The sequence below is a fragment of the Taudactylus pleione genome, unplaced genomic scaffold (assembly GCF_031769625.1).
Source record: "Taudactylus pleione unplaced genomic scaffold, aTauple2 ptg000171l, whole genome shotgun sequence".
Taxonomy (NCBI): domain Eukaryota; kingdom Metazoa; phylum Chordata; class Amphibia; order Anura; family Myobatrachidae; genus Taudactylus; species Taudactylus pleione.
In genome coordinates this window covers 183,394-207,810 of record NW_028284573.1, presented here as the reverse complement: position 1 = coordinate 207,810, position 24,417 = coordinate 183,394, and the positions used below count along the sequence as shown (strand labels likewise).

Genomic DNA, 24,417 nt, shown 5'->3' with positions numbered 1-24,417 from the left:
TTCCATCTCCACCTGTCCTTCCCCCTGTTCCTCCAATATTCACCTGTTCTTCCACCTGTTTCTCCCCTATCTTCCTGTCCTTCCCCCTGTTCCTCCCATCTTCACCCGTTCTTCCTGCTGTTTCTCCCGTATCTTCCTGTCCTTCCCCCTGTTCCTTCCATCTCCACCTGTCCTTCTCCCTGTTCCTCCCATATTCACCTGTTCTTCCACCTGTTTCTCCCCATCTTCCTGTCCTTCCCCCTGGTCCTCCCATCTTCACCTGTTCTTCTTCCTGTATCTTCCTGTCCTTCCCCCTGTTCCTTCCATCTCCACCTGTCCTTCTCCCTGTTCCTCCCATATTCACCTGTTCTTCCACCTGTTTCTCCCCATCTTCCTGTCCTTCCCCCTGGTCCTCCCATCTTCACCTGTTCTTCTTCCTGTATCTTCCTGTCCTTCCCCCTATTCCTCCCATATCCACCTGTTCTTTCTCCTGTATCTTCCTGTCCTTCCCCCTGGTCCTCCCATCTTCACCTGTTCTTCCTCCCGTATCTTCCTGTCCTTCCCCCTGGTCCTTTCATCTTCCTCCTGTATCTTCCTGTCCTTCTCCCTGTTCCTTCCATCTCCACCTGTTCTTCCACCTGTTTCTCCCATATCTTCCTGTCCTTCCCCCTGGTCCTCCCATCTTCACCTGTTCTTCCTCCCATATCTTCCTGTCCTTTCCCCTGTTCCTCCCATCTTCACCTGTTCTTCCTCCTGTTTCTCCCGTATCTTCCTGTCCTTCCCCCTGTTCCTTCCATCTCCACCTGTCCTTCTCCCTGTTCCTCCCATATTCACCTGTTCTTCCACCTGTTTCTCCCCTATCTTCCTGTCCTTCCCCCTGGTCCTCCCATCTTCACCTGTTCTTCCTCCTGTATCTTCCTGTCCTTCCCCTGTTCCTCCCATATCCACCTGTTCTTTCTCCTGTTTCTCCCATCTCCCCATCCTTCCTGCTCCACCTGTCTCCCCCTTTCCTGTCTTCTGTACCTCCCATCTCCCCCTGTCCTTTTCCCTGTATCCCCTTTTACTTCTGTTCCACCTGTTCCTTCTGTCTGTCTGTCTAGGCTTGCTGGGACTAGTAGTTCCACAGAAAAAAAAAAAGATAATTCAACCATTTAATTCCCCAACACCCACCAGCGGGTGTGTTAGGGTAAGTTCCAGGGCTTCCTAATTCCTGCCAATTGTAAAGTGCTGGGAAATATGCTCTCATCGTTTAAATAACTATTCATAAGTAATGTTACTAAATATATCCCTAAAAAAATGATACAAAAGTACAATACAAACAGGAATCGGTATGAAATACCGCCGGACGCATGGCCGGCGGTTCGATTCCCGGCAGCCCGACATCAGCAGAGTTCCGAGCAGCGGAAGCCCGACAGCGCTGGAAATCCCGATCGTGGATAGGTAAGTATTGTCTAACCTAACCCCCCTAACCCTCCTTAGGGGTGCCTAACCCTAACCTCTCCCCCAAGTGCCTAACCCTAATCCCCCCTCTAAGTGCCTAACCCTAACCACCCCCTTCCCCGCTGCCTAAACCTAAGTCCCCCGGGGGGGTGCCTAACCCTAAGTCCCCCCCGGGGTGCCTAACCCTCCCTCCCCCTAGCCTAACCCTCCCGAGGGGGGTGCCTAACCCTAAGTCCCCCCGGGAGCCCTAAACCTAACCCCCCCCCCCCGCGGCGCCCGGCATCCCTACGATCGGGATGCCGGGCGCCGGTCTCCCGGCGTCGGGGGAAATGCCGGGCATCTACAGCTAGACGCCCGGCATTTCACCCTTGCCGGGATATGATAGTCGGGAAGCCGACTGCCAGTATTTAGGCAGTCGGCTTCCCGATTGCATACCATACAAACAATATGAGCAGAATGTCACGAAAAGGGGAATAAATGGCTTTTGCACTGCACCCTGCTCCTTTTTTTTTTAATTTTGGCATAGACTTAGATTGTAAGCTATCTGGGGGAGTCCTATAGCAGTTTGCATATCCTGTTACTCACAGTATACATGACGTCTCGCCTTATACATAACATATCTATACTTTCATTACTAGGGTTAGGTTTTATTTTATACACTTAAGTCCTAAATGTCGATATGGCTATAGCTGACGATCAGGGTGAGCACGGGATTAGACTGAATAAGATTACATGGATGGAGTAGGATAGGACAGCGGCTCAGTGGAATGGAAATGGATTAGAGGAGGCTCAGACCTGTATTTATTGTGTACACGCAGGAGGGACGCCTATTATATGTAGGTTGTAGGGGAGGGTGAGGGGTGTGTAGTGCCAGCACCTATACAGAGGGAGGAGTAGCTGAAGGGGAGGGCCCAGGAAGAAAACATCACAAGATCCCACGCTGCGGGGGGAAAGGCGAGGAAACGACAGACGGGGATAGGCAGTAAGATAATTACACAGACAGAGGAATGTCATTTTGAAGGGTATCCAGGATCCATTCAAAGCAGCTGAACACATTTGAGCCTATGGGGCCCATTTATCAAGAAATATTTGCAGCTTATTCTCCGAAAACACCCGTACCGCAAATATTTAGTATCCCCCGAATGTATGCCGAGGGACAGCAGCAGATATCTCCGATACCTGCTGCGATCCCACCATTCCCGCAGGCAGCGGTTCCCCCATAGGTTTCTATGGGGGATGCGAGGGGCGTAACTAGGTATTTGAAGGCCACATAGAAAAAGTCTGTGAGGGCCTCTATGTACCACCCAATGTTGAAAAAACATTTATATAACACATGTAACAAACACAAGGAAGATGGACCCCCCTTCAGCTCTGGGCCCCATAGGAACTGCACCCCATGCAACTATGGTAGTTACGACCATGGATGCTGACCATATTTACCAACATTCGGAATGCGATGCATCCTGGAGATTGGCCCCCGCAGCTATCGCCATCGCATAACTAGCCGGGTAATGGCCGCGGCACATGCGTGGTCAGTACAGATAATGAAGAGTAACACGTAGTCTCTAGTAACATGTTCTATATAAGGAGATATAGATTATCTATCAGATTTCATTCTCCTGTCTGACTTTTGCAATGTTGTATCGGAGGTTGTCTTCCCTTTTATGGTGAAAAAAATGGCTTTTTCGTACTGTGCACCAAACTTCTTCTTACGCTTCCATTCCGCTGAAGATTGGGTTGCGATTTGAGCTTATGAATGCTAACGCTTCAAAAGGTAGAGTCTGGGGGCGTGCAAGCTGTGTGCGAGCCAAAAGCACTCCCACTGACATTACTAGTGATGTCAGTGGGGCCGGCTCCAGACGGAAGGCGTTCCCATGGGAACGCCTCCGTCTGAGCAGCAACGCCCCCGGCACGCCCACCAAAGGGGGCGTGCTGTCAATCACTATCGACAGCACGCCCCCTTTGGTGCGAGACCCATAGCGACAGCTTGGCTGTCGCTATGTGGGTCTCGCGCATGCGCACGACGGAGCTCCCTCCATCGTGCGCATGCGCATTAGGGCACCATCGACCCGCTTGCGAGCGCTCAGCGCTCGCGAGCGGGTCTGAATTAGGCCCTGTTTCCACTAACATCTGTCACGAATCGTGGTCTTCCTGAGGAGTCTATTTGTCAAGCAGTGAAAGTATGGAGTATGGAGAGGTGAACCAGTGGAGAAGTTGCCCATAGCAACCAATCAGCTTTGACGTAGCATTTATTAAGTACAGTCTATAAAATAATAGGTAGAAGCTGATTGGTTGCTATGGGCAACTTCTCCACTGGTCACTTTTCCACACTTTTCACTGCTTGATAAATAGACCCCTGAGTATCGTTCTAAGCTCAGTGTCTCCTGTGTTTCCAAAACATTTCCCTGTGGATACTGTCCTTGCTGATCATCATTGTCTGGATTCCATATACCGCTGTGTACCATCAATCAGCGCCGCGGCTCCCACGCTGCACACAGACCGCTTCCAACTCCAGCACCAGTTCTGCCAGTGTAACTGTGGTGCGTACCATCTGCTGCTGCCACACATCTGTGTGGATTCCACTCTGCGTTGTGCACATCATCTGGACAGTGTTGCAAGTATCACTACACTCTGTGGCTATAGTGGTTACTGCATAATCTAGGCTGACTATTTTGGTTATCCCGTACTGTGTGCTCTTGTATTGGGCTGACAGTCAGCGTTGGGGTTCCAGGTCTGGAGGGCATGATCGGGTCACTGTCTTTTAGCATCGAGGTGTTCAGTACTGTGTGAGCCTGATGTGTCTCTCTATCCTGAGTTCCCCATTCGGATCTTGGTCCAGGTCTTGCGTCAGAGCTGTACCAGGGATATAGGACCTGATTCAGACCCGCTCGCAAAGATGCGATCGCTCGCTGGCAAAAGGGGCTGGATATGTAAATTAAGCGCTTGCACTGCGTCGCGTAAGGATGCCCACTGTGTGTTAGCGAGCTACGGCAAAGTGTGCTCGCAAGTGTCTGAAGACGCCCCCTTGCCACTTCTCCGGGAAATGTAGGATTAATCGGGACCGTCGTGAGCCATCGGAGCTGCTCGCAGCCCTTGGGGTTGCCTTTCCCTGCCGCAAGCACTGTGATCAGTGCGGGCTGAAATACATGCAGGTGACGTGTACAATGACGCTACTTTGCTAATTATGCACGCCCTTTAAACGGCGTTTTGGAGGGCAGACACATCTGCGTTCGCAACACCACTCCCCCGTTGACATGCACCTTCCCCTGTTAACACCCACAAACGGCGCTATCTGTCACTCAAAGCAGTGACCTGATAGTGGCTTAGGAGCTACCAAAATCAGATCGCAATGAATGGCTTGCGCATGCGCACTGCGAATTATAAGCATGTGCAGTTGGTCGAAAATCGCTCACAGTGAGCGATCACGCCTTAGCGAGCGGGTCTGAATCAGGTCCATAGCTTCATTAGTTTTTCCCTGGTAACATGACTGATTCCTGGCTCGGTTCCCAGGCCCAGCCTGTCAGTACTATACTGTTTTGAGTTCAGGTTCTTCTTGTCACTGGAGTAGTTCTCTGGCATGATTGGTCCTCGGACCATCAGGTGAGAGGCGGCCCGGTAACTTGGGTTCCTGTCCCAATTCTAGTATCCTTGCATTTCTCCGGTCCGTGATTCCTAGGGGTAAATTTACTAAAGTGAGAGTTTTTAGAAGTGAGTTTTAGAAGAGATGTTGCCCATAGCAACCAATCAGATTCTACTTAACATTTACTAGCACCTTCTAGAAGATAATAGCTAGAATCTGAGTGGTTGATATGGGCAACATCTCTTCTAAAACTGTCACTTTAGTAAATTTACCCCCTAGTGTCTCTAGTCTGCCAGTACCTGTATTCTATGAGCTGTGGTATCTTGAAGCCTCCCCGTTCCCTGCACTCCTCAGTTAATACCCTGGGCCCCGTGCCAGATCTACAGAATACCGGAACCGTGACAACACCAGGGGATTATGTCATGTGCAGTTCCACACAATTTGCACAGTTTTGAAAAAAATTGTGCAATGTAAACCCAAATTTTGTGCAGTTCTAAAAACCTTGCTTACATTTACAGAGATAAAAATGTCCTCCAATCTGGGTTCAGTGCATTCTCCTCTGACCACTGATGCTCCGCCTGTTATTGAGGCTGAGCCAATAGAGCAGTGTTTCCCAACCTCATGCCTCAAGGCACACTAACAGTCCAGGTTTTAGTGATATCCATGCTTGAGCACAGATGGTTATATCAAAATAACTGAGGTACTAATTAAGACACCTGTGCTCAAGTCCGGCTATCCTTAAAACCTGAACTGATAGTGTGCCAGAGGACTGTGGTTGGTAACCCCTGCAAAAAAAGATACTGCAGTAGGTATAACAGACCCTGCTGCTCTCTAGGGATGGCCATTGGTGGGGTGTCCATCAATGGTTACCATCGATGGCACACAAAAAAAAACTCTATGGTGAACCATCGATGGTTTTCACCCCTTGATGGCCACCATTGCTGGGGGAACAGCGGGACAGTCAAAAAGGGGGCGTGGCTTAGTGTCAGCTGGGGGGCAGAAATAAGATCCGTCCAGCCCAGAAAACAAAAAATAACTATCAACTCCCACCGTCCATCGATGGCTAAGAACCATTGACTCTCTGCCATTGATGGTAAAAACATTCGACATCTGCCATAAACCATCGTTGATTTGAATCGTCGATGGCCATCCCTACTGCACTCTCAGGGCCTAATTCAGACACGCTCGTGAGCGCTGAGTGCTCGCAAGTGGGTCGATGTTGGCCCAGTGCGCATGCGCACGACGGACCCGGCTCCGTCGTGCACATGCGCGAGACCCGGATAGCGACGGCCAAGCCGTCGCTATGGGTCTCGTACCAAAGGGGGCGTGCTGTCGATGGTGAGTGACCACGCCCCCTTTGGTGGGCGTGCCGGGGGCGTGGCTGCCCAGACGGAGGCGTTCCTATGGGAACGCCTACCGTCTGGGGCCGGCCCCACTGACATCACAAGTGATGTCAGTGGGAGTGCCTTCGGCTCTGATAGAGCCAAAAGCACTCCAGGGCTTGCGGCAACGAGACCCTACCACAAGGGTCTCGTCGCAAGCCCGATGGTCGCGATGGTCAAGACCATCGCGACCATCTTTTTGGCCGCTCTAAAAAAGAGAAGGACGGCCCTGATTCAGAGCGAGCGCTCTGTCAGAGCGTCCAGCTCTGAATCAGGGCCTCATTTAGCTCACACTAAATTGAAAATGCAGTTTTTATTACACTGGAAATTGGTGGGAGACTCTCTGTTTATCCCATCCACATCGAACACCTGTGAAAAGATTAATATTCCCTACCAACATGCAATTCTTCTTATAACTCTCTTTACGGAACAAATTCTATCACTATTTCTAAATAACTAACTGGTCCCATTGAACTATAGTTACATTGTCATGTATTACACACTAAACAACTTGGCACAGTCGCACTTACTGTATATCAGTGACCAAACAATTTAGTAAAAGAAATGTACAATTTTTTAAATAATACACATTTTGTTTAAAGTCCTTTTGTTCATTTTTATATTTGCATGCATGCAGCCTAATACTAACAATACGTTCAGTTTGTTCTCTATAGGTGGTGTACTTATACGTTGATTTTGGGATGTTCCCCTCACTTTTGATAAAGTTATTGCTTAAATACTGTTGGAGAGCTCTGTTGTAGTACGTTGCCCGGGTTGAATGCGTTTTGCAGCGTATAATGTAACTGCTACAGCCATTTGAAGTGCTTAGAAGGAATTGTCTTAATTTTGCTGTTATCCCTGCAGACTTTCACTAATGTTGTTTAGCTGATGACTTCTGACGGGTTAGCTAAGGCTGTTATGTATTTATTATAAGCTGTTATTGCTAGTTATGGCTGCTGTCCAGTATCTTGGGTACTAGCTATACCGCTGGATGAGCAGGGACGCAGAGAGGGGGGGGGGGGAGCGGGTACTAATTACCCGAGCCCGGACTTGCTGGAGGGGCGCAGCGGGGACCCTTTGCTGCAGGCTGTCACAGGTGCTGGGTGGAGGTCTCTGGTGCTCCGGTGGCAGCAGCTGACCGCTGCTTTGTCCAGAAATTGCCGGTGTCCCTCTGGAGAGTCCTCACGTGTAGGTCCGCTCCTCAGCGCATCATCCTCAGGGCTCCCTGTAACTGCTGGAACTGTCCCCCTCAGTCACCTGTAGCAGCTTCTGCATCATGTGACCTCCTGCTGACTCATCACATATTACCTGCACCAGTACACGCAGGATATTTTGTTTTTATAGGGGTTCTACATACTATTAGTAATACCCACCAGTGTTTTGGTGGGGTATCACAATTGCAGCTGCGATTTCGTACGCATCACATGTGTGAAAATATGCTAATGGGTGGAAAGCTTACCCGAAAATAAAGACGCCCACTGCTGCCTTCCCGTATGCGCACGACGTCGCTTACCTGCACAACTATCGGTAACGTCGATGCACCTTTTGCGTTCAGCTCTGAATCAGGCGCCATGTCAGTGCAAAACCATCCAGTATAATATGCAGGGTATATCACTGTATGTGTTACCGCATTACTGGTTCCCCTACTTGAGTTGAGGCCTCAGAATTATCTGACCACCCTGTTTATATCATACTTGCCAACTTTCTGGCTGCTCCTTCCGGGAGGGAGTTTGGGACAAGGGGGAGTGTCCAGGCGGGTGACGGACATTTGTGGGCGTGGCTGGGGCGGGCATGCGATCAGTCATTTTGGCTCCGCCCCCACTACACAATGCTGATAATACAGAAATTGTGGAGCAGGGGGCGGGGCCAAACTGATGTGGGACCGGCCCCCTCCGTTTCGGGGGTTTAACTATTAATCGCGGGGGGGGGGGGGATCGGTAGCTGCCGGGAGGCTTGCCTGCCTTTCCGGGGGGGCCGGGAGCTGCACCCGATCTCGGGAGGGTAGGCAAACCTGGTTTATATCCCCCTGGATAGCACAGGACAAACGGATTTTGATAATTCTCTTTAGCTAATACTAGAGTTAATGAATGCAATATTAGCCTTTCTGTAGGCACATGGTATGAGGTTACTAGTTTAGCATGTACACCGAGCTGTGCTATGTATTAGGGCCTCACCCAGGAGCAAAGCAAAAAAATAAAAAATCAAGGAATACATTTACACCTTTACTGCACTGCAGGGGGGTGAATTCATAATGACACAATATTTAGGGATTCCTGATTGCACCAGACATCATATATGCCCTTGTATGGTATTTCAATAAACCCCACAATAATCAGTTTCTCTTATTTGGAAAAGATGGGGGTGCTACTACGGACAAGAGTCATATCACAAACAGATAGAAAGAAGAAGAAATGTCCATTGCAGTGCACTAAATAGAAATGACACATAAAATATAACTTATTTAATTAATGTCTAAAAAGCGAAATATTAAAAGAGAATAGTGTATGTAATGTAAATAAAATGTGTTATAAAAATTGCATACGCTCCTGTTCCACTGAAATGTCCTGATATTAATATCAATAACCGGTTGGTCTATAGAAATATATAAAGATGATGATGCCACTTCAAGGATATATATATTCACACAAAATGGCCACACTTAAATATAATGTGTGGCCCCTATATGGTATAGAATTTATCATAATCAGAGTGATGTCAAAAACATCATCCTCTTGTGGCTATCACATAATAAATTGTTCCTCACATTACGTATCTACACAAATAGTGATAGTCTACACTGTTTCAGTTACAGTTGTTAGTAGCAGATTACACATGTGACCAGTAAGGTTCTCTGTATATAGATATCTGGTTGTTTTAATTCTGTTGTTAAACCCACTGCTATCATAGCAGATCCACTGTGTAGTTCTTCTCTATGATTATCACTCTCACAGTGATAAAGGGCCTGATTCAGACCCACTCGCGAGCGGCTGTCCGCTCGCAAGTGGGTCGATGTTCTGCACTGAGCATGCGCACGACGGAGGGAGCTCCGTCGTGCGCATGCGCCAGACGCGACGAGCGAAGGATTTTCCTTCGCTCGTAGTGTCTCTTCAAAGGGGGCATGCTGTCGATGTTGACTGACAGCACGCCCCCTTTGGTGGGCGTGCCGGGGGCGTGCCTCCCTGACGGGGGCGTTCCCACGGGAACGCCTCCCGTCAGAAGCCGGCCCTACTGACATCACTAGTGATGTCAGTGGGAGTGATTTTGGCTCTGATAGAGCCAAAATCACTCCGAGCCTTGTGGTTGAAAAACTCAACCACAGGCTTTTGTACGCAGTTTCGATGGTCGCGATGGTCACGACCATCGCGGCCATCAAAATGCACGCTCGTGTAGCCTGTGGGTGGTGACCCACAGCTATACGAGCGTCCAGGAGGACGCTCCATAGTTATGGAGGCCGGCCCTCATTCAGAGCGTGCGCTCTGCTCAGAGCGTACGGCTCTGAATGAGGGCCAAAGTCCACTGTTTATATCATGGGCATTCCACCGTGTGTAATATCATGCAGCTTCGCATAGGACTGAAAATCTTTCCCACACCAAGTTTTATAACCTCCTTTCACATATCCCATATCATATAGTATATTCTCCCATCACATATGAAGGTATTCATGGGAAATCATTTATGCAAATTATGGATGTCTTGGTTACCAATACCCTGCTTTATTCATAGATCTCAATGTGCTAGAGTCCCTGTCCGGAGGGGTCCCTCCGTGGCACAGTACTGCACTGAATCACTATATAAGCAGTGGTTCAAATAATGGGTGATATTAGTACCTATTATAATCGTTTATCACAGTTTCAGATAGACAGGTTTAACAACAGCAACCTCTTATTATTAGTGCTATGTTGCACACATCTTTATATACTGACAAACAGTTGCATGCTAGTCACGCTACAGTTAACATATATAGGGTAAACATTCCACATTCTTTAACTGAGCTGACTCGCAGAGTAACATGTTAGGACATGAAGGTGTATGGAGCGCTGCTAACCGACGCGGCGTTTCGCTAGGTAGCTTTGTCAAGGTACACAGGTACGGTACACAGGTAGTGCTCAGTGATAGGCTACCATATGCTGTTCCGCACATCACCCGTACCGCGCCCCGGAACATGTGATCATACCGCGTATGCAATACCGCGTATGCAATGTAATTGAATTGACCCCAAACAGCTCCTGTAGGACTATTTTTTTTTTTTACACATCGTAGCGACTTTCAGCATCTACTGAGTGACTATCCCGTTTTGGGCAATAGGATACTTTTAATTTGGGATTTAACCCGTGTTTATTATGGACTGATTTCAGCGGTGCAATTATAGCTCGCTGGTGAGGTTCATTCGGCTGAGCGATTATTTGCGAGTGCGCAAAAAAGTCCTGAAAGAAAATCCTTATGACGCAGGCGTTACGCACAGTCTGCGCACAAAGGAGCTGTTGCGTTCGGGGCAGACAATGGGGGCGTCAAAGTGATGGGAGTTCCTGGGGGGGGTGACTGGGATGGGGCCTGGAGTGAGCACATAAATGTCCATCTCATGGGTGTGCTAGACGCACAGCTGCAGAGGCCACATTCAGACGTAGAAACCGTCCATAGGATTAGTGCATGCGATGGTGGCGTATTTAAAATCTCCGGCGGTGTTATAGCGGGCAGAGATGCAGGCAGCGGGCGTCTCACGGTTTGCTCATTCAGACGCCGGCTATTACACCAGGGGAGGGCAGAAACTAGTATTTGCCTATTGTCGCAGCGGCATACGCATGTGCAGTAGCCGATAATGGCGCCACTCCACTGTTAGCGTCTGCCTCTGAGTCAGTTCCTTATTATGTGATCATCAGTTCTTTATGGAATATTTTATTTGCATCTGTGACTGCGTTTTATTTCATTTATGACATTGTGTAACTATTATGTAGAGACAGAAAGTCTCCTTGTGTTGACTGACAAAGCGCAGATGTAGCGATCACTTTCCCACGCCATGGCGGTGACACCAGCAGCTGTTCCTATTTCCCAGACATCTATAAAAGCGCCTCTCTTCACCTGCGGAAGGTTGCGCGATTGGTAAATGGTCGCCATCAATATTTTTATGGTTCGTGGTGATTCACCTTTCCACATCCTTTTTTTTTTTTATGCCGGAATGATTGCAAAAGTCTTTGGCGAACTAAACCTAGGAGGGTCCTACAATGCGATGGGATCCAAAAGGGGGCTGGGGATGGGTGGAGAGTGGGATTTTCAGGCTCACCGTGGCTGTTTCCGGTATCCTACGCTGCACTTTGATCTGTGTCCTGCTCTGGCCACTTTTTAGCACTTTGTTAATGATATTTTTTGTGATCTTACGAGTCAGCACGTTGTGGTTGTTGTTGCTTTTTTATTACCTAGCTAATATTTTATCAGTTACACAATGACTGATCCCAAAACAGAACCACAACCCAATGTAATCAGTTACTGTAACCAAACAAGTGGCTGCATGAATAGAGCTTTTACAAAAACATTCCTCTGGGTTTCATGACCGTCAGCTAAATACCGCTCTCTCTGCCTCCAAACTTGGCAAACTGGGACCCATGGCAGGGGCATCACAAGATATCTGTGGGCCCTATAGCATTAGCAAGTTTATGTATATGTTCCATCCAATGGTGAAAAATCTATATAACACATGGAACATTAACAGGGAAAACGGACCCCACTCAGCTGTGGGATCCATAGCGGCTGCACCTATGGTCCCTATGGTACCCATGGCGCCTGGGCAGTGGCGTAACTAGGGTATTTGGAGCCCAGGGCAAATTTGAAAACGGAGCCCCCCCCCCCCCCTAACACACCGATATGCGCGCGCGCGCGGGGGAAAATGGGCGTGGCCACTTAAAAATGGGGCGTGTAAACATGACACACCCCTTTATTTTCACGCTGAACATTCCTATCCATATGCACCTTAACCTCAGTAGTACCCCTTATACAGTACCCCCAGTATGCAGTTGTGGTCCCTCTTATGCAGGCTCATAGTAGTGCCCCTTATACAGTACCCCCAGTAGTGGCCCCCCCAAATGCAGTGCCCCACATAGTGTTCCCCTTATGCAGTGCCCCCAGTAGCAGTCCCCACAATGCAGTGCGCCCAGTAGCAGTATCCCCTTATGCAGTGCCCTTTATATGGTGCCTCCAGTAGTATTTCCCCCCCCTATGCAGTGCCCTTTATATAGTGCCCCCAGCAGTAGTCCCCCCCCATGCAGTTTTCCCAGTAGTGGTCCCCTTATGCAGGCACCCTGTAGTGATCCCCCCTATCCAGTGCCCCCTGTAGTGGCCCTTCCTATTATTGCCCCCAGTAGTGGTCCCCCGAGTGCAGTGCCTCTAGTAGGCCCCTTTCATAATGCCCCCAGTGGTAGTTCCCCCCCAAGTAGTAGTCCCCAGTAGAGTAGGTGCTCCCAATGGTGCCCCCAGTAGTAGCCACCCCTCCCCCAGTAGAGGTCCCCCCAGTAGTAGCCACCCCTCCCCCAGTAGAAGTCCCCCCAGTAGTAGTCACCCCTCCCCCAGTAGAGGTCCCCCCGGTAGTAGCCACCCCCCTCCCCCGTTGTGCAGATAGGTTACAAAAAAAAATATATATATATATATATCTATAAAAATATACTTACCTGAATCTCTGCTCCTGCTCGCGACGCCGCTCCCGCCCGGGCGGGCACGCTCAGCATTATGGGACAGACGTCATGACGTCAGTCCCATTACCCACTGCAGGAGCCGGACAGAAGTCCGGCTCTTGCAGTGGGTGCTGCAGCAGTCAATGAGAGTCTATCTGACTCTCATTGGCTACTGTTTAACACACGCATCGCCGCCAGCGATGCGTGTGTTACGCACAGCCTGAGCCCGCCTCCTGGGGGAGGGAACGGGCTCAGGCATGCAGCACAGGACCGGCGCTGGAAGCCTAGCGCCGGTCCTGTGTAAATGTGTAGGGCTGAGCGCACTCATTGCGGTCAGCGCTACACTGGCTAACTAGGGCGGGCCGGTACCGTGGCTGGCGGCGCCCCCCCCCCCGCACCGCCGGTCCAACGGCGCCCAGGGCACGAACCCCGCCCGCCCTACCCTAGTTACGCCACTGCGCCTGGGAGTGTCAGACCTCCGACCTGTTCTAACAGACTTATCGCTCTCTACAGCTCCTTCTTATGTATCATGTGCACTGAAGTACTGGCAACACTTATGCTGCCCAAAGTGTGGTGGTGGCAATAATGACTGCATTTTCCGCTGGTATAGTGCTGGCAGGTTTGCAGGGGGGCCAAGGTGCGTAGTGTGTGCCCTTCTGGTTCTCCCTATGAATTCTGCTCCGGGTTGTCCCTTCTTGATTCCTGATACCGACAATGGCCAGCCTGATCCCCAATTTCTGGTTCTCTAAGTCAGGACCGCTTAGCTGCTGCTCCAGCTTTCAGCTACTGGAACCCTTTCCAGCAGGGTCGAGCATGTAGACAGAAAATTAGTTTTGCTCATAAAAGGCCTGATTTGGAGTCACTCGCTGCTGCATCCGCTTTAACCCATAGTTGCCTACCTTTAATACTCTCTTCCCGGGAGAAGCCCGGGTAAGAGAAGCAGCAGGGGGCCAATGGGGGCGGGGCTTGACGATTCGCGTCATTAAGCCCCAAATGCTGTGATTCACGCAGAATCACGGTTTAAGCCCCGCCCCCTTCACGGAGACCCGCGATCGCCACGGGTATCTCCTCATTCTGCCCACTTCACTAGGAAGTGGGCAGAATGCGGGGGAAATGCCTACCCTTCCGGGGGTGCCGGGGGTTACCCGAAAAATCGGGAGCCTCCCGCAAAAACCGGGAGGGTAGGCATGTATGCTTTAACGTCTTTTGCAGCAGTTGCCTCTGTGTCTTTATGCTAATAGTATAAGCCCTTCCCTGGTGTACAGACGTGCATCTGAATGTGCGAGGCCTGGAATGCCCACAATGTCCGTCTCTCCTGGATTGGCTGGGAGGCTCCTGAATCTCAGTTATTGCTACCAGTTGCCTGGAAGAGCATAAAGGTCTACCTGCCCTGCCACCCTTCACACACACTATGGGATGCATGTGGGGTACCAATATGGGGTATCACCATATTTGTGCCCAAATAGGGGTACCCCACATGTGCTGTGCGATTTTTTTTTTTTAGCTACTTAGGCACACTTGAATAACATCGACCGCTGGCGTGAGTATTGGCATTGCGTCCAAATCTCAATCATGCCCAAAGGAAGATGGGGTAGTATAGGAAGGGTTACACGTTACGTTTGTTTGGGATGTAGCACGAATGGCTGTTTCCTAAAGTAGTACATTTAAATGCATGTTTAAAATTATGTTTTAAACAGACCATGACGGGATGTAAAAAAAATATATATATAATTTTTTATATTGTTGTTATATTGTTTTAATATCATTCACTGTCAGGTCTGTCCTAGTTTGTTTTTCAATAAAGCTGCGATAACAATAATTTTCCACCAGGGGGCAGACAGACAGCTGAACGTTGTACCACGACTGTCCCAAAACAACTGGAGACTAAACCCAAACACAGAGGCCCAGTTGGTGCCAGCAGATAAGAGAATTGGCACCTGATTTTGTTGATGTGTTCAATCAACCTAAATATTTAGATTATATTGGGAAATACAAAAGCTTGTTATCATGTTACGTAATGTTTCCTGGGTAGGTGAGAATCTCATTAGATCAGAGTCCAGTAAGTTTAGATATGACATTAGACGTGATCTGACCGTGGGATGGCCTGTAACTAATACAAATGTTCTTACATCTCATAGGACAACTCCTTAAAGACCTCAGCAGAATCAGATCATGGGGAAGGCCATTTACCTCACCGCACGTCACTGCCAGTGCCTCCCCAGCCATTTACCTCACTGCACGTCACTGCCAGTGCCTCCCCAGCCATTTACCTCACCGCACGTCACTGCCAGTGCCTCCCCAGTCATTTACCTCACCGCATGTTACTGCTGGTTACGGCTTCTCTTCTTCTCAGTATAGGCCCTTTAACATTTTCAGTCCCAGGCTCATGTGGCCCTTAATCCAACCCTGCCTTTCATGGGGAGCATCCCGAAAAGAAGCCCATAGGCTTTTATTGGGTAACGCCACCTGAAGATGGCGTAGCATTCAAGTGCATAGTACATGTGGGGTATGCGGTAAAACCCCCGAAAATTGCATTTTCAGGGAGTGTACCATATTTTTGCGTTTAGTACTCCCCGCCCCGATTCTGCCCACTTCACCAGGAGGTGGGCACCATGCGGGAGATCCAGCCACTCTTCCGAGGGTGCGGGGAGCCTCCTGCAACTTCCGGGAGAGTAGGTAAGTATGCCTTAAGCTGGGTACACACTGACAGATATATTGGCCAATCAATTGATCGGCCAATTTATTGGCTGCCCGTCAGCCAGTGTGTACCAGCGATGTGCGTTCGCAGACATATCGTGTTTGCTGCACAGCCGATGACAGATACATTTGTCCATCGGGCAGTGTGTACAGGCGGTCTGCCGCCCGCCCGGCAGCCATGGGGAGGGCGGCGGGACACACCCTGCGGCCACAAACATGATGGACGTTCAGTGTGTATGTACGACCATCATCTGCAGATATATCTGTTCAGTGTGTATCCAGCTTTACACTGCTGTTCCAAAGCCTGCAGACCTGCCATTCCTTTTATTCATTTGCTTTAAAAAAAATGATGTAATTGGATTAATTCATGCGTTATTTTATGCAACTGAATCACATCTGTATAACATATAGCAGATTTTACCTTGTAATACTGCGCAGGTGTGCGTGCCATTGTTTTACAATGCTATTACAGGTACCTCCATCGGAAAAGCTGCCATTCTGACCCACTGCATGCAACGTTCTGTGTTAATGTCATTCTCTCTACACTTTTGACTTAATGGGCCTTACTCTGAGTCAGACGCAAACCGTATGCAGTGCCGACTTCGTGTAGGTAAGCGATAATTTGTTACTGCGCAAATATTCTTATAAACCCTGACAGCGCATGCCTCACACAGAGTGTACGCACAGAGGTGCTATTGCGTAGTAGGGTCAGGATTTTTTGTGCATGCGCTGTTGCAAATTCTCGCTCCACCACGTAAACATCAGGCATTGCGCGCAGATGGCACCATATCAGGCCCAGGATGTTTTGAACTTTTTTTTTTACAGTGCTTTTTTTCAATAGTTTAACTTTATTTATTTTTGTTATAACTTGCAGAATCCTTTACAAAAATAAATATGTACAGTGTTTCCCTATCTCCACGCCCAATCTGTCAGTATTATGAATCTGGTCCGAGTGTCTCCGGCTATAGACGTTTTATTGTGTTGGTACCTTAGGAGTCACGTTGTGTCCCCAGTACACTGGGCTGTGATGTTCAGTGCAGTCACCTTTGCAGTTGGTGTCTGAGTGCTCTGGTTTTTGGGAACGGTCAGGTTACGGGGCACTTTGCTGAGCTGACAGAAGGTGAAAGGCCAGCGAGGTATTGACCAGAATTAATAGTGATATCTAAACATTCTATTACTGGGAAAACCTGCTGCTTGTTCCTCTGTCGCAATATGTGATATCAATATAGACCTGGATGTACAGTGTAATATAGAATGTTCACAAGATCTATGAGATTGGAGTTTCATTTCTGTAGTAATAAGTAAAAAATATAATACATAACCATGCTTGCCGACATTCTGGCTGCCCCCTCCGGAAGGTAGCAGCCAGGTCGGCATAGGGAAGGGGGGGGGGCGTGGCCGGGGATATTACCCTGCATGGGGGGCGAAGCGTAATGTTGGCCCTGCCCACTACATATGATGACGCTTCATCGTGGGGGGTTTGGAGGAGCCGGCGGCCAACTGGGAGGCTTGCTTTTCCGGGTGGGCCAGAAGCGCCACCCAATTTTCCGGAGGCTCCCGGCCGAATCGGGAGAGTAGGCAGGTATGCATATAACTAATACCCACTCCCAAAAGATTATTTACCTGGGTCCGGTTGTGGAAGAAGTTGTTTTATTCAATGAACAATCATTGGAATATTGTCCAGATATAGGTCCTGATTCAGAGTTGGGAATAGAGTAAGATAGAACAGATAACTTTGCACCTTGGTAACACCATGCTGCACTGCAGGGAGGGGCAGATGTAACCTGTGCAGAGAGATATTAGATTTGGGAGGGAGGTGTCCAAACTGAAATCTCAATTGCATTGTACAGAATAAAGCTGTTCAGCATCTGTGGGCTACATGCAAAAGCCACCGGTATTTACCTGGCATGCAAAAAAAAATTGGATGAATTTGCACCCCTACTCTCCCAGAAGTCACGGGAGGCTCACGATTTTTCGGGTAACCCCCCGCACCCCCCGGTAGAGTAGGCATTTCTCCCGCATTTCTGCCCACTTCCTAGTGAAGTGGACAGAATGGGGAGAATTTCCGCAGCGATCGCGGGTCCCCGTATAGGGGGTGGAGCTTAATGACGCGATCCTGCAAGAATTCCATCTTTTGGCTCTGCCCCTATTTAAATTTGCCCGGATCGCGAGGGGTGGAGCTTAATGACCGGGGCCGTCATGTCCCGCCCCGCATAGCCACCAAGTTGCTTCTCCTCCCCAGGAAAAAAATAGTCTGCAAGTATGCCTTATGCCCGGGTAAGCTTTGGAATCATTAGCATATTTTTGCATCTGCGATCCGTGCGAAATCCCACTTGTGATGAGTCAGGCGCTCTATTCCCAAATCTGAATCAGCCCCATAATCTGTTTAGAATAACATATCTCATTATGTATTATAAACAATGTCTTATATGTGACAATATATATATACTCCTCCTGTGACATCATTTAGTACTACAGGCACAAGCTCTTACTTGCAGGGTCGCTGTAATTTGGCTAAACGCCGGTGCCAAACTGGAAGAGGTTTGGCCATTTGTCTCCTCTGAATCCCCTAAATATACAGACAATGGCGCAGCTGGAAGATTGAAGGATCGCCCGTTCTGCCATGACATTTGGTTTCTGCAAAATTCCGCTGCAACTTCGCTCCCTTCTAGTAAACCGGTATCAGCGACCGAACAGGGGGTTTTCTTCCGTGAGTAAAAAAAGAAGCCGGGACTCACCCTAAGCTGATAGAGGTTCCATACCCTGGTCACGCCTCCAGATAATCATTGTATTCATCTCTGAAATTGTATTACTGATTTCTTCCTGTTTCTGGAACTAGTGATCACAAACTGAGATTACAATAAAACAAAATAAAAGTTCCTGATACTGGAAGCCCCTGAGCAACATCGGGAAAAAGGGGCTACTGTCGTGATATATCTCAGCACAGAAATGATTTGTGTTATCTTCTGTATTTGCTACACAAATATTTTGGTGAATGCAACAAATGAAATGGCAGCTACCATAAAAGATAAGATAAGATCTCTGCGGACTAGTAGGAATCTATATTATTTAGTATGCACAGTTACCTGGGCTGCCCCCCACCTAAAGTTGCTAGAATATCCCTTTAATCAGGGACACACATGAATTAAGGTGCCCATACATCAGACCGGTATTTCCGCGATCCTGCGACGCGATCAGAAATGACGATCTGCCGGGCGGAAACGCCTGCCGGCCAACATCAATGGTCAGCGATCCGTCGCAGGATCGCTGAAATATTACATGTTAAATGTCCCCGATTTGACGATCGCAATCATTTTTTGATCGCGATCGGCAAGTCGGGAAAATCCAACATGTTGGTTTTCTGCAATGCCGGGTTGCAGCATCGCGGTATCGCGACAATCCATCGCTGATGGATGGGCCCCATTACTTGGGCTCGGGGGCTGGCTGGCTTCATGTCTGCATTTCACCTGGTTTTAATCAGCGGCAGAACCTGTGTATTAGTGATGTGAGGCAGGTGAGGCAGAGCCTTTCCTGTCATACTTACATATAAACCAGAGTTCTGACTATACAAATTTTAAGAAAAATGTAAAGAAAAAATAAATATCTTCTTTGTATTATTCTAATCATTTTTATAGTCAAAACTGTGGAGTAAACAGTGTATGGTGGGTGAGGTGCTGCCTCCCCTGTCTACCTTATCTGCACATCCCTGATCAACACTCACCAAACTTCCAGCACTATCTGCTGCTGCACCTGTGTATAATGCCCACATGTACCTGCGGGTTCATATATGTATCTGTAACTCTGACTCTGATACTAGCCAGTGCCTCCCCAGCCATTTACCTCACTACACGTCACTACCAGTGCCTCCCCAGCCATTTACCTCACCACACGTTACTGCCAGTGCCTCCCCAGCCATTTACCTCACCACACGTTGCTGCCAGTGTCTCCCCAGCCAGTTACCTCACCACACGTTACTGCCAGTGTCTCCCCAGCCATTTACCTCACCGCACGTTACTGCTAGTGTCTCCCCAGCCATTTACCTCACCGCACGTTACTGCTAGTGCCTCCCCAGCCATTTACCTCACCACACGTTACTGCCAGTGTCTCCCCAGCCATTTACCTCACCGCACGTTACTGCTAGTGTCTCCCCAGCCATTTACCTCACCGCACGTTACTGCCAGTGCCTCCCCAGCCATTTACCTCACTACACGTCACTACCAGTGCCTCCCCAGCCATTTACCTCACCACACGTTACTGCCAGTGTCTCCCCAGCCAGTTACCTCACCACACGTTACTGCCAGTGTCTCCCCAGCCATTTACCTCACCACACGTTACTGCCAGTGTCTCCCCAGCCATTTACCTCACCGCACGTTACTGCTAGTGTCTCCCCAGCCATTTACCTCACCGCACGTTACTGCTAGTGCCTCCCCAGCCATTTACCTCACCGCATGTTACTGCTAGTGCCTCCCCAGCCATTTACCTCACCACACGTCACTGCCAGTGCCTCCCCAGCCATTTACCTCACCACACGTTACTGCCAGTGCCTCCCCAGCCATTTACCTCACCACACATTACTGCCAGTGCCTCCCCAGCCAGTTAACTCACTGCACGTTACTGCCAGTGCCTCCCCAGCCATTTACCTCACCACACATCACTGCCAGTGCCTCCCCAGCCATTTACCTCACCACACATTACTGCCAGTGCCTCCCCAGCCAGTTAACTCACCGCACGTTACTGCTAGTGCCTCCCCAGCCATTTACCTCACCGCACGTCACTGCCAGTGCCTCCCCAGCCATTTACCTCACCACACATTACTGCCATTGCCTCCCCAGCCAGTTACCTCACCACACATTACTGCCATTGCCTCCCCAGCCATTTACCTCACCGCACGTCACTGCCAGTGCCTCCTCAGCCAGTTACCTCACCACACGTTACTGCCAGTGTCTCCCCAGCCATTTACCTCACCGCAGGTTACTGCCAGTGCCTCCTCGGCCATTTACCTCACCACACGTCACTGCCAGTGCCTCCTCAGCCATTTACCTCACCGCATGTCATTGCCACTGCCAGTGCCTCCCCAGCCATTTACCTCACCACACGTCACTGCCAGTGCCTCCCCAGCCATTTACCTCACCGCACATTACTGCCAGTGCCTCCCCAGCCATTTACCTCACCGCACGTCACTGCCAGTGCCTCCCCAGCCATTTACCTCACCGCACATTACTGCCAGTGCCTCCCCAGCCATTTACCTCACCGCACGTCACTGCCAGTGCCTCCTCAGCCATTTACCTCACCGCACGTCACTGCTATGTACACTGGCGTAACCACCGTAGGTGCAGGGGTTGAGGCTGATATGGGGCCCAGACCGACACCCGGGCCCGGCCTTCCCCCTGCATCTGGAGTACCATTCCAGCTGCAGCTGTGGTCGCATCCTCCCAGCATCAGTCAATGAGGAGAGATGGAGCCAACCGGGAGAGGAGGTGTGCCTGCCCTGCACAGCACACTGATGAAGGACGCGACCACCAGAGGCCAGTCGGAGAGAGAGGAGAGGGGAGGGGGAGGGAGGGTTGATGCAGACCGAGGGGGGCCCATGAAAATGTTGCTATGGGGCCCCCCAGGTCTACTTACGCCCCTGCCTGTGTCATTCCTGATTATAGGGATATCATAGCAACCCCATCCTTTTCTTCTGCAGATGATCCAGGTGCCCAAACCGTACAACCTGTATCCATAGCCTATACTTACTTCTCTGCTGACGCCACTGCAACCACTGGGAAAATGGCGTGGGACAGTGCCAGGGTCTATTTGCGCCAGCATGAGAAGTGGGGAACCACACGGAGATTGCAGACGAGCCCCCTTCTTTCTTAAACCGCCCCTTCTCCAAAAGTAAGTTAGAGAACTGGCACCTTGTACACCCCGCCCCCAGCACCCCCTGTATGTTCCCAAGTAGTATGTGAGATTTTGCCTTCACGGCAGTTGATCCACCCATGTTTTTGTATATAATATTTCCCATTACGCTGCAACGTAATGGAACGTGTAATGCTGTGTCTGCTACTTATGGTAGGGTCTCGTCTGCCGCAAGCCCCAGAGAGCTTTCGGCTCTAATAGAGCCGGAAGCTCTCCCACTGACATCACCGGTGATGTCAGTGTGGCCGCCCACAAACGGCAAGCGTCTACAAAGCGGGGTGAGCTGTCGATCAACGTCAACAGCCGCCCTTTTTGTAGTGAGCCCCGGAGCGAGAGAATTTCTCTTGCTCCGGGGCTTGCGCACGTGCAGTGCGGCTGCTGCGCGTGCGCACAGCCGAACATCGACACACTTACGAGCACTCAGGCGCTTGCGAGCGGGTCTGAATGAGTCCCTGTGTACTAAGAGAGACTGGGAGAGAGACTATAGCTGCGGACAATGGCTGGGGGATACACTATTAGGGGAAGTGCCAACTCCACTTGGACCGCAGCAGGATCCCTGTGTCCCCTTGGAAGGGAACTCTATGACCTTTCAATGTGACCGATGACGTCCAACTAGGGAAAAGGTGAATAGCTAGGCCACAGTGGCTTTATCTGTTAATGATTTTTTGATTATCGTACACTGTAACCATTCAGGGCGTAGGACAAAGGCCTCCCACGGGGCTGCAATAGGCTATTTCTGTAGTGTCAGCCATAACCAAAGCTGTACAGCGGCAGAATCCATCAAAGCTCATAGAAAGCTGTTGTCTCAACACAGTGTAGGCCGCCATTTTGTTACTCAATTTGTTCAGATTGGGGAAAAACTAGTAACACAGTTATTTTAATGCACCCCATGAAGGAAAATCATGCAGCTCCTCCTTGTCAGTGTTACGCTGGTGCTTGGCTCCGATATAAAATGCCCCATTGTCACATCTGAGAAGCAGAAGATGATTCCCCCCCCACCATTCTTTATGCAAAGTAAAGATCATGAGATTAGGGCAGAATCTGACGGAGGACAAGGTGGCCCGTACCTAGGATGCCAGGGTACCGCAACTGTCTGATACCAGCTGAGGAAGTTGTTATATAGAACATACACCTTCATAAAGTTCAGGTTGTCTAAAATATGAATTTTAATATCCTTCTATTTTACACTAGTTATCAGAGGCGCAATCACCCGATGCAAGATTTCAGGTGGGCGGCCATTTGGGGGCATGGACAGGACCGCGACTGCCACTGTTCTCTAAAACAGAAGCCATCTTGTCTGTGTGATCCTGAACCCTAAATATACCCTGGTTCACCTAGTAAGCTAGGTATTATACTTTTAGAGATAGGTTTAAGAATTTTTAGAGCATCAACTGTGTACCAGGGTCATCATATATTTATACATTTTATCTAAATCAAGTTTTTGGTCCCCAGCATCCTTTTGATGGGTGATGCCGTCTTAAACAGGTCCAAAGGAGATAGAGAAACAGCCCCTTGGTGCATTTTTTTATTAACAAACAACACAAACTACATTTAAGTATAAAATGAAGATAAAGCTTAATGATGTGAGACAAGTATGAGGAGGTGTAAATGATGTGAGACAAGTATGAGGTGTAATGATGTGAGACAGGTATAGTGAGGTGTAAATGATGGGGGACAGGTATGTGGAGGTGTAAATGATGTGGGACAGGAATGGGGAGGTGTAAATGATGTGGGACAGGTATGTGGAGGTGTAAATGATCGGGGACAGGTATGGTGAGGTGTAAATTATATGGGACAGGTATGTGAGGTGTAAATGATGTGGGACAGGTATGTGGAGGTGTAAATTATGTGGGACAGGTATGGTGAGGAGTAAATGATGTGGGTAAGGTATGTGGAGGTGTAAATGATGTAAGACAGGTATGTGGAGGTGTAAATGATGTAGGACAGGTATGTGGAGGTGTAAATGATCGGGGACAGGTATGGTGAGGTGTAAATTATATGGGACAGGTATGTGAGGTGTAAATGATGTGGGACAGGTATGTGGAGGTGTAAATTATGTGGGACAGGTATGTGGAGGTGTAAATGATGAGGGACAGGTATGTGGAGGTGTAAATGATGGGGGACAGGAATGGGGAGGTGTAAATGATGTGGGACAGGTATGGGGAGGTGTAAATGACATGGGGCAGGTATGGGGAGGTGTAAATGACATAGGACAGGTATGGGGAGGTGTAAATGATGTGGGACAGGTATGTGGAGGTGTAAATGATGGGGGACAGGTATGGTGAGGTGTAAATGATGGGGGACAGGTATGGTGAGGTGTAAATGAGGTGTAAATGATGTGGGACAGGTATGTGGAGGTGTAAATGATGTGGGACAGGTATGTGGAGGTGTAAATGATGTGGGACAGGTATGTAGGGGTGTAAATGATGTGGGACCGGTATGGTGAGGTGTAAATGATGTTGGACAAGTATGTGGAGGTGTAAATGATGTGGGACAGGTATGTGGAGGTGTAAATGATGAGGGACAGGTATGTGGAGGTGTAAATGATGGGGGACAGGTATGTGGAGGTGTAAATGATGGGGGACAGGTATGGGGAGGTGTAAATGATGGGGGACAGGTATGGGGAGGTGTAAATGATGAGGGACAGGTATGTGGAGGTGTAAATGATGCGGGACAGGTATGTGGAGGTGTAAATGATGGGGGACAGGTATGTGGGGTTGTAAATGATGTGGGACAGGTATGTAGGGGTGTAAATGTTATAGGACAAGTATGGGGAGGT

At 49.2% G+C, this 24,417-nt stretch overlaps 1 protein-coding gene across 1 annotated transcript in view; it reads left to right on the top strand.

Annotated features, from left to right (window-relative positions):
• Nucleotides 1-24,417, top strand: part of SLC25A47 (solute carrier family 25 member 47) — a 92,351-nt gene that overhangs the window by 1,872 nt on the left and 66,062 nt on the right. The window lies entirely within an intron of this gene.